Raw genomic sequence first — 12,226 nt, 5'->3', positions numbered from 1 at the left:
CGAGTAAAGTTGTGAAGAACCACCATGGCAGCCGGCCATGGTGGCTGCTTCCGTTGCCAATCGCCACCAGGAGGGTGGCTGGGTCCGTTTGCAAGCGAGAAGGCATGTGGGTGTTTGTTTCTGTTGTAGTGTGTTCTCGTGAGTGTGTGTATTTGAATATCGTGTTGTAATTTTGTAATCCATTAGAATAGTAAAGAAAATCCGTTACCACCACCGTTAGGTGGTGGTTGCCGCCTCTTGCCGCCACCGGCCGCCGTGTCGGGTGGCGGTGTGCTTTGATTGCGTTTGGACCTCGTTTGGGGGATGTTTGGACAATGTGGGACCAATGAAACCCTAGTGGGCCAATGGACCCCTAATGGGCCAATAAGGCCCAATGTGACCTAAAAGCCCAACCAATAGACTAATGGGCTAGTATTGGGTTGGAAAACCTTAATTAGGGTTTGGAAAACCCTAATGGCATAAAACCCTAATTTTTGAGAATTAATCGGAACACACACACGAGATTATTTAATAACTTGAAATATTAAATAATAATCATTGGCAAATTAGCCTAAGTTAATATTAGACTTAATGGATTAAGTCCTTAATGGGTTAAGTGAGAAACACTTAACCCTAATTGTCATTTTATGTGAAACCCTAATTTGACTTGGGCTTTGTGTTGGGCCTTTTATTGGGCTTTGGTAATTGGATTATTAATGGACCATCCAAGAATGATCATATAGACTAGAATATGTTGATGGGCTTTAGGGTAAGGCCCATATGAGGGGTTAGGCCCAATTTGGAAAATTGGGCCATAGACGGGCCATAGTTTGGGCCTTTATGGTTATGTGATATTGGGCCATGGGAATTAGATTGGAATAATTGGATGGGCCTTAAGGAAAGACCATGAAGAGGTCTGGGCCCAATTTGGAAGATTAGGCCATATGTTGGGCCTTGACCCATTATTGGACTTTTGGGCTTTTGTAGTGTGAGTTGGACCTTGGGCTTGGAACCCAATTATTAATTGGGTGTTGTTTGATGTTGACAGTTCAGGAACCTGTCAACCAGCAGCTGGAGTTTTATCTGCGGGACTTCAGCAATGCCAGGTGAGTTCTCCTCACTATATCAACAGGGTCTAACGCACCAAGGCCGGCCCTTTATGGATTGTATTCGGATTATTGCATGTTATGCATACTGATTTATATCCTGGTAGTTAGGATGGTGATATGCTATGCTTTAGTGACCTGTTAGGTCGATATCCTGGTTATAGGATTGTTGCTATGCTTTGTGATCTGTTAGATCGGTTTGACTGTTATATATATACATGCTAGTGTTATATGATGTCTATGTGCACATGATTGTCCTGGTTATAGGATGATGCTATGTTAGTGACCGGTTAGGTCTGTATCCCGGTTATTGGGATGTTGCTATGATTGGTGATATGTTAGATCGGTTTGACTGTTATATGAAATGAGCTAGCGTATGATATTTATGTGCACATGTTTGTTTGATTGGGGGTTGGGTTGAGGCGGTCCTGCTTTGTGCTGTAGGCCAACATACCCGGCGAGCGGTCCGGATAGGCTGTAGGCCCTGCGTGGTGGTCTAGACGTGCCGAAGGCTTGAAGAGCAGTCCAGATAGACTGAAGGCCTGTGAGGCGGTCCAGTCAGGCTGATGACTCATTATGCATGTTGTTCTGTATTTGTTATATGATATGGTTATATGTGTATGGCGTTGGTATTTTGGGGGTAACTCACTAAGCTTTGGGCTTACAGTTGTTGATTATGTTTCAGGTACATCAGATGATCGTAGGAAGGCAAAGGCGTGATCGTACAGCTCCTCCTATTTCATGATTTTATGAATTGGTTCTGGGAATACTCTGATGTGTAAACTATTTTGAAAACAAACTGTAATCACTCAATGGTTTTTAAATGCATTAAAAAGTTTTAAATTGGCTTGAATTTTTTGGGATGTTACAGCTGGAGACTTTAAGGAGGGAGAGAATTTTCTCAAAGTTCTCCAAGTGTGAGTTCTGGTTGTGCGAGGTGCAGTTTTTGGGGAACCTTGTCAACCAGAATGGTATTCTGATTGATCCGGTCAAGGTCGAGGCCGTGATGCTGTGGGAGGTTTCGAGGTCTCTATCTGAGATTCAGAGTTTCCTTGGTCTTGCGGGTTACTATCGAAGATTTATCCAATATTTCTCCAAGATAGTTGTTCCTTTGACTCGGTTGACAAAGAAGACAGTTACATTTCATTGGGGGCCTGAGCAGAAGGCAACCTTTGAGACCTTGAGACAGCGGTTGTGTGAGGCACCGATTTTGACCCTATCGGAGGGTGTTGAGGATCTTGTGGTTTATTGTGATGTGTCGATCAAGGGTTTGGGAGCAGTGTTGATGTAGAGGGGTCGAGTGATCACCTACGCTTCGAGGCAGGTGAAGCCTCATGAGGCGAATTATCTGACGCATGAATTGGAGTTAGGGGCTGTGGTTTTCGCCCTCAAGATTTGGCGGCATTAACCGTATGGGGTCCGTTGTACCATCTACACGGATCACAAGAGCCTAGGGTACCTGATGGATCATCCGAATCTAAATGTGAGGCACCACCGGTGTTTGGATGTGGTGAAACATTATGTATGTGAGATACTTTATCACCCAGGGAAGGCCAATGTGGTGGCCGATGCTCTCAGTCACAAGGCGGTCGCCGCTCCAATTAGAGACATATGTTTGAGGATGACCGTGATTACTCCGCTTTTGGATCAGATTCGTGAGGCACAGGTCGAGACTATGAAGGAAGAGCACCGGAAGATTGAGCTTATTGTGGGTCAGGTGGCTTCCTTCGATTATGATAGTCATGGGTTGTTGAAGAAAAGCGCGCATTTCATTCCGATTCAGGAGAGTATTTATGCAGAGAAGTTGCCTGAGATTTATATCAGGGAGGTTGTGGCAAGTCATGGGGTGCCGGTTTCAGTGGTTTCTAACAGAGATGTCGAGTTCACTTCCAGGTTTTGGAAGAGGTTCCATGACGAGTTGGATATTTGTCTCCATTTCAGCAGAACATTCCATCCGCAGACCGATGGTCAGAGCGAGCGGACTATTCAGACTCTAGAGTATATGATGCGGACGTGTGTTTTGGACTGTGGTGGGAGTTGGGATACGTATCTTCCTTTAGCATAATTTTCGTATAACTACAGTTATCACGCCAACATTAGTCGACCTCCTTTCGAGATGCTCTACGGGAGGAAATGCAGGACCCTTATTTATTAGGGCGAGGTCGGTCAGCGGGTTATGGGGACTACTGAGGTGCTACTCAAGTCCACTGAGCTGCTTCAGTAGGTTTGGAGTAGGCTCCAGACATCTCAGAGTGGGCACAAGAGTTATGCGGATAGGCGCCGATCAGACTTAGAGTTCTAGGTGGGGGATATGGTTCTCCTAAAGGTGTCACCTTGGAAAGGTGTCATCCGATTCAGGAAGAGGAGCCAGCTGGGCCTCAGGTATATTCGTCCTTTCATGGTTTCGACTTGGCTGGGCCGGGTTACATATCGCTTGGATCTTCAAGATGAGCTTAGGCAGATTCATAGTGTTGAACCCTAATAGTGATTTGATGAACAAGATGCAGAAAATAAGAACAAACACAAATATGAAGATATTACGAATGATCACTCGATTTATTCAAAATATGAGGAATAAACTACACTTTCAGAATAGACTAAAGAATCTAACTCTACATAAGAAACCTCACAACGTGGCGGCTACATTTTGCCTCTCTTAACCCTAATTATAAATAATACATGACTATTTATAGGGAAAAGAAAAGTCTTGGGCTTTTAACCTACACTTCATCAAGGGGGCCCATTGCCATAATCCATGGAGTACTTTGAAACCCTATAATCTCCCCCCTCAAAGTATGGAATGGATGACAAGGCTTCAACTTCCAAAAAAAGCATCTAGCAAGTAAAAAATGATCTCGCAACGTGGAATATTTGAAGCAATCCACGAATATTGATTCTTCAATAGTCTTCAAAAACGGGTTCTAGGATATATAAACCAAGCACTGAAATAATGTCTTTAAACTTCATTTTCTAATGTAATCCCAAAGATCTTCAAGAAAGCCAAACCCGCCATAAAAACCCATTTCAGAATTAAGAAACCGAATCACTTCTTGTCTTTGAAGAACTCCCCCTCCAAGTTACAATGATCTTCAAATAAGTTAATGATATAAGACACCAAAAAATATCATGTAACAACCCAAATTTTAAGATTCGTAACGCCACTTGATCGAGAAAATACTAGAAGTCGGAGATATAACAAGTCCTTAGAAGAGTTCGATGAAGAACTGCTACTGTAAAGGATATTTCTCTATAGAAGCTTTAGAAGAGCTCGATGAAAAACTGTTACTATAAAAGCTACCTTCATAATTCTACCACAAGCTTTATCAAAAATCTTCAAATTTGAAAAGTCACAACTCAAATTTCGAATGGCCATATCAAATTCTCCCCCGATTTATAATAAAAAACATGATTATAAAGCCTTCAAATGGTGATGAGAATGATCTTGAATGGATAAAAAATTACTATGTTCCCCCGCGACAAAATGATATAAACAATGAAGTATAAAATCCGAAATAGTCGAAAAAATTTGACGTTATCACGAAAAAAGACTTTCCGAACCGCCAAGACTTGATCACCAGCCCTTAAATTTGTAAATTTTCGAAAAATGGGCTGAAACCGTCACATTGCTGAAAGTTAGGGGATTAAAATAATAAATCTGCATCATATTCCCCTTCATTTGTAATAGTTTCTGGAAATAGTTCATAAATGCCAAGCTGTGAAAACAACAGGGACCAAAAGTGTCAAAACGTTGAAGTTTCAGGGGCGAAAAATATAACTTAAGTCATCATCCCCATTTAGTCGTCTGATTAAAAGAACACAACTGCATCATGCTCCAGTCTTCTTTCAAAGGCGACTCAAACGTATATTTGCAAACGAAAACCTCAAATCTGATTCCAATCAATTTCATAACACCGATCAACCCATTCGTTCCGAGCACGTTCGCAGATCAATTGCTACGAAACCCGGTACAGGTTCACTACGAAACAAGGCACCCCGAATCCTTGACCTCTCGCTACGAATCAAGCGATTATACACCCAATGCGAACGTTCTCAGGTAAGATCTTTTGTTCGTAGTTCACCCCGATTCTCAGTCAATTTTGACTTTTCGTTTTAGACCATTGTTCATCCCAGTTGAGATTCGGTTCGTTCTCAGGTAAGAACCTGTACAGCAATTTTGACTTTTCTGTTTGACTTGCAACTGCGAATAAGTACATATATAGTTCCAGTTAAGATCCAAATCCGATTGCAAATTTATCCAATACGAACCACACTTCCGATTTAAGCTCCAACATTCGAAACACATGCTCGATTCCGATTACAAGTATGAGTTATGATTCCAAGACCTCATTTCACCGTGAATGATAAGAACAGCGAATCACCTGGATGCGAATAGATGAGAACACCACTCAAAATAAAACTACAATTTCAATTTTAACCTTTTAACGTTTGACCATCTACACCAGGTAACGCCAATCAACAAGGTTCGTTTTCCTCAACACAATTTACCGTCAAAACAGATTGATTTCCATATCAAACATCCCATTCAATCGAAAATCAATACAAACTTTCTCTGTTCATCACCGGTTCTCATAATAAATATCGATTTATCGATAAGAATACCCAAGAACATCAAAGAACAATATTGGACCCAAAATCACATTCAACGATAACAAGAAATCGTTATCAATTGTCAAGCATAATCGCTGTTTGAATAAATCTAACAACTTGGATGAGAACAAGATACGAATTGCTAGATATAATAAATTGGATTCAAAGACCAAATCGATTAATAAATAAAATCGGAGACATGAATCATGAAATCAAGCGAAACGTAAGAACAAAAAGCTTAGATTGACCAGATGATTTCGAGATATGTTGACTGCGTGATTTGTGATTTCAAATGCAATAAGGAACGATCAGCGAAAAAAGACTTTGGGCTCAAGAATGAACAGTAAACGACGCTAGTTGGGCTCAGGAACAAAGTGGAATTGAATAAATGGATTAAAACAAAAGAAACAAATCCATTGACAACAAACAAACGCTAGTTGGGCTGCGTGATTATGGACTGAATATGAAGCGAATCCCACTCTACTTTGACCCTTAAAGCGCAATTCGCATCTGTCACAACCCAGTGCAACATTCAAAGACGAAACATATAGAACTGAGGTATCATTTCATCAAGGATCATGTAGAGGATGGCAATGTTGAGATCCATTTCGTTCGCTCAGCAGATCAGTTGGCAGACATATTCACTAAAGCCTTATTTGAAGCATCATTTAATAGAATACTCCAAGGCCTAGGAATGATGGAGGCTGAATCAGTTCCAAAGCCTCTCTCGCCTTCTACATAGCTCGTTCACTTTTGGATTACATGTTCGCTTTCGTTCTTACTTTTTCGACAAGCAAAATAGAACGAACGCTCGCTCTAGTTCGTTTCCGATTTTTTCGAGACACGAATTGAGATGAACGTTCTCCTTATCTCGCTCCTCAAAATTCTTAAAAGCAAACATTCGTGTTCTAACCTTTGTATATTTTGTACACTTCGTTCGTTTCATTTTATTCTATTTGAGTTTTTAAAAAATATAAAAATATTTGCTTTATCTATGTTTTCCTCATTTATATTTAAAATACAAAAATATCTTATTTTTGTTTCTTTCTCCTTCAAGAAATTATTAAACTACAAAAATATTTTCTTTTCTTGTTTCAATTTTTTTCTCTTTTTCTTTCTTTTTGAGTACCATTGCAGGTTATCTTGCTGAAACGAATGATGGGACAGGTATAATTTCCATATTTATGTACTAACTAGGTGTCCCTAGAAGCATGTTGTTGCATGTTGTCCTAAGCCTCAATAGACTTCATGTGAAGCCTTAATAAATCGAATCTACCCTTCGTTTCTTCACAACTAGGTTGTTACATTCACATAAGTCACGAGCTACCTTACTCTTCTCACATTGAGTTAAGAGTTATCTGCTTGGTCACATACTCATAGCAGAGGTACATCTACTTCTCTGAAGCCACCCTCGCTTTTCTTCATTTTCCTTCACACTCATACATGTAACCCTTGAGACTCTCAGCTATACCACTGAGGTTTATGGTTATACAAACATCTGAGTTAATGATCTTTGCTTCGTTCACCACAAACTGAGTGAAACCCAATATCCAACACACATAAACGAATTGACGGTGAACATTTACACAGTTCTATCTCTCACCATTGAATTGACGTAACTCCACATTTGTGGATTGTACCACGAAATCTCTTTTCTTTTTTGCGTGATCTTTATGAATTGTTCTAAAACCAAGGCTTTTCTACCCATAAGATCCAGTTTTAATTTTTTTTTTTGAGATTTCGAACTTTCGCTCAATCACTTAAATAATTCCAAGCCTACTCGTTCCACTGACTACACTGGTCACACGAGTACTTCATCCAACACTCGAACTTATGTCAATATTCGTTGTTTGATTGAAGATTTAACCACCCTTTCAGCCTAACTTTAGAAGATGCCTTTCATTGTTTCTTAACAAACATATGATCGTACTTTAACGGGAAACCACACAGACACTTCTTAGTCTCTCTTGACTTAGAAGGAAGAGATTCGTGTCCGGGATCTTCAGTTTCGTGTCTCTATTGACATCACTTTAATCTCACTGATATATTTCACTTTATTTCTTTATCTTTGGCACAATCTTGCATGAAGATCTTTATGATTTTCAAAAAGTCTGGTTTGTGACACTTATGGCATTTTTCAGTTTCCCATATTCGCTTTTGTATGCACTATTGATGTTTGTTTCTTAAAAGTGAAAGGTGCTTATCTTTTTCAAGAAATCGAGGATATTGAAACGATGGATATAAAGGTTGCTGACGCAGCAGATGAGGATAAGATTTTGAAATAAAAAGGCACGTGGAAGTTTAAACGGTTCCACTTCTCACGCGGCCTAAGGTCATGATGACAACCTGTCCACCGCTACAGTTGTCATGTCACACTTTTCTAGGCGTCCACTCTGTAATCGTCGCTTGATTTTCTTTCTCTCACTATATCTACTCAAATCAATTGACGATTCAACTCTTATTACTCTCAAAGGATTTTCAAACCCTAAACGGCGCTTTCTCTCTCAACTGTTTATCTCCTTCTCCAACCTGCAACAATGGCTGACTCGTCATCGATTCAAGAAAAAACTGCTCAATCCTCTATCCTCACTATCAAGCAAAATCAGAATTTGATTCTCGATTTGGCTCCATTTAAATACGACGTCTTCATGCTGCCATTCGTAGAATGCTTGAAGTATTCACCTTTGGTCATCGCTCTAACCAAGGTTGAATGTGTTCCAATGCCGCTGTTGTCTAAAAAAAATCTTACTCCATCGCCGCATATGTCAAGGAGGAAGAAAGGATATCTTTTGAAGTATTTGAGAAGAAAATATCAATTACAAAGGCTAGGTTTTTCTCTCTTCTAGGGCTTGCTCATGATAATACACTTATCAACCCAGATTCGATCTCCACTGCACAAATCTTTGATATGTTTTACCAGTTGGGGTACACAGATCCGATTCCCTCTATCACCAAGTTTAAGAAATCAAACCTTCCCCCACTGTGGAACGGTCTCTTTACCCCTATCTTCAAGGCGTTTTCAGAAAGGGTCACTGGTTCTGATTGCGTGAGAAATCATTCATGACAATTCTCTACGGTCTCTACCATGGGACTAGCCTCGATTACGGTTCAGTGTTATGGGCTCAACTGGTACAAAGTACCAACTCCACAACTCGCCACATCGAAATCTCTATGGGTCAATTTTGGACTATTATGGTCCAACGTGCTATCTCGAAGCTCAATATTCCAGTAATGACGGATTAGTTGAAGTCTTCGATTGCTACCTTTCACACCTCGAAGATCATAGTTACTGATAATTCCAAGTTTGCTTTTGTGGGTTCAATTCCTGAATCCATGTACCGTTGTGTATTAGGGGCGAGAAAAATTATTGGGGAATACAAGAAGAATCCAGGTTCAGGACCCAGGGTCATCACTCCTGAGATGCAGCAAACTCTTGATGAAGCAGATAAAGTCAAGAAAGGGGGAAAACCGAAGCAACCGAAAGAGGGTCCATATGCCAACCCTCCGACTCCCAAAAAGCGAAAGACCAAAGGCGACTCTTCCAAGCCAGCTCCCTCTTCTCCAAAGAAAAAGCGATTCAAGAAGCAAGTTCGTAAAGCTCGCATCCCTTCCTCATCTTCATCAAGCGAATATGGTGATGCTCATCGACGCGACTCTGAGGATGATTTCGATCGTAATGATCAGGAGGTAAAATTTTCTAATCCATCATCCCTTACTTCCACATCTATTCCTATCACGATTGCTCCCTGCCCACCTCATGTTAACACACAACCACCTACTTCCATTCCTTTTCAACCACTTATCTTAACTGAAACCACTACCACTACCACTACCACTACAAGCGAACCTCCTATTCATGTCAACGCATCTGATGTGGGGGCAAAGACTTTAGGTTTTGCGACAACTTCTACCACACCTCCCCTTTCGCCTCAACCTCAACATAATTCAGAGGATTTTCTTGGTGGTGATGGACTCGACTTTGACACGTTCCATTATAGTCCATTTTTTGTTCAAGGAGAAAGTGATGATGATGCTCCTATCACTCAGAAGCATCTCAAAGATCTACATGCCAAGCTGGATACTATTATTGCATCTTCCACTGCCTCCTCAAGCCAAGCATATTCTGAAGCAGCAGTTAAGAGTATGTTTGATGCTCTTGTAAAAGAACATGCAACCACTCTCGATAAAGCGAACCAAGCAGTTGTTGATTCTACTTCTTCATGTCAACAAGCGACCGTAAAAGTCGATAAACTAATTTTAGAAACAAAGACCTTTATGATAGAGCTCCAAACTGCAGCTCAAACGAATGTTGAGGTTTCCATGCTAACCACTTCGCTTCGTACTGAAAGAGAAAAACTGGAGCAAATTCGTACTGGTATTTCCGCTGATAACACAACATTTCACGCCTCTATGTCCTCAAGGCTTACTTCGCTCGAAGCTGATCTGGCTCTTGAAAATAGAGTCATGGACGAACTTGCTCTCTGCACCACTCAACTCCGCACTCAAACCGTCAAACTCAAGCAAGTGAATAAAGAAATCGATGAGCCTAAGTCTGAACGAACGGTTATGAAAACCTGCGTCGGGGATGTTAATTCGCTCCTATCCAATCTTCTTGAGGCACATAATTCCATTTTGACCATCAGTGTTCGCTGACACTTGGCAGATAAACTTCGTCCTGCTTTTGCTATTCTTAACAGACTGGAAGGTGTTTCTGAGGCATCTGTCCCTCCGAAACAAGGGGGAGAAGCTGAGAAAGTCCAATCTTCAAAGGCAGGGGAATCATCAAAGCAAAATGAACCGAAGGATAATGTAGCTCCGGGTTCAAAGGGAAAAGATCCAATGGTTGATGATGATGAAGATAGTGAAGAAGATCAACTGAAGCGAAGGGCTCATAATCATGAATTAAACAAAAATGCTCGCATTGTGAAAGAAGCCGAAGAGAGGGAAAGAAGAGAAAAAGAAGCTCACGACGCTCTGCAAAGCAGAAAAACGCTCTTTCCATTATGGACGTTGGAGCGAATGATGCATGAGGTTGTGGAATTCCCAAGTGTTCACTGGTTTGAACCAGTTACTTCTTTCAAATTGGAAAACATTAAGGATTCTCAGTTCGACATGCCAATCACACGTAAAGCTTTCATTTTTCATTTCTTTGATTCAATTGCAACAGTTCCTTCTCCTGATGCGAAAGTAGATAAAGTCTTAATTGACTTTTATCTCACTTATGCCAAGCCTCAATATCTAACCTGGAGTGCTCAGAAGTGAACAACAGTCAAAGTCACAGGACCGATCGCTACAGGAAGTTTTGTGAATGCGAAGTTCAAGGCAACAAGAGGCTCAGCAAATGTTATGTATGAATTCACTCTTGCTGATTTGCCAAATCTTAATCCTCATGATTGGATTTTGTTACTCAACCTCCTGCTAACTGAAGAACAAAAATATGAACCCGTTATGGCTCACCTAAAGCGATTTTTGGTTTTATGTATATATGAAGTGGCAAAGCTCGAAGTTGAAATTGTTGGTGTGGTGAAACGAAAGCCTACTGTCAAACTGATTGGAAAAGCCAGCGACATGAGCGAAATGAGAATGGGTAAGATTGATACAGATCACATGACCGTGATGTTTCAGCATGGGACTGATACTCCTGGAGCTTACCAGAAATGCCTCTTCGCTTTACCAGACAAACTCCTGTTCTACACAATTTGCTTGGAACATATTTTGGAGATTGTTAACAAGTGTACATTGAATGATGATGCTGTGAAGAAGAACTTTAATGATATGATTCGGTGGTACATCTTGTTTCGCAGAACTTTGCTTGCTGTGATTCCCAAGCTTTTCAAGACGGTCAAGAAGACACAACAGTGAAGCATCTCTCGCCTCAATTAAAGCAAAGGGGGAGATTGTAAGATGTTATGTGTTGCGTCATTGGGCTTGTTTAGTTAGTCCATTATGTATTCGGTATTGGGCCTGTCCAAGCCATCTCATTTATTAGGGTTTGAGTATTAATTGTGCATGCATGCACCATAGATAGTTGACGCTTTTGATATAGATATTCTTGTAAACCCTAGCACGCCTCTACAGTTACAATTCTTCATCGAGTTCATCTGGGGCGTGACTTTTAATCAGTCAGCATCAGTTTGATTACATTTGTGTACTTTATTTACCTGTTGAATCTAATCGATCTTTAAGGATTCATATCCTAACACATAGCACGTTCCATGTCTCTCAGCTGCAGAAGTGCTTAGTGGATGATTCTATTGTGATATCGTTGGAGGATATTCAGGTGGATGATCGCCTGAACTATATTGAGAGACCGGTGGCGATTCTTGATCGGAAGACAAAAACCTTGAGTAACAAGATTGTTGGGTTGGTGAAAGTGTAATGGAAACATCACAAGGGTTTGGAGTGGACTTGGGAGCCTGAATATGAGATGAGGAAGCTCTATTAGGAATTATTTGGAGCAGCGGACGTCGAGGACAAAGTATGATTCAAGTGGGGGATAATTTTAACACTTGAATTTGGTATGTTTCCATTTA

This window comes from Lactuca virosa, chromosome 6 (genome assembly GCF_052849685.1).
Source record: "Lactuca virosa cultivar CGN04683 chromosome 6, Lactuca_virosa_CGN04683_v6, whole genome shotgun sequence".
Lineage (NCBI taxonomy): Eukaryota > Viridiplantae > Streptophyta > Magnoliopsida > Asterales > Asteraceae > Lactuca > Lactuca virosa.
The sequence above is the reverse complement of the archived record's forward strand: the minus strand, read 5'-3'. Positions refer to the sequence as shown.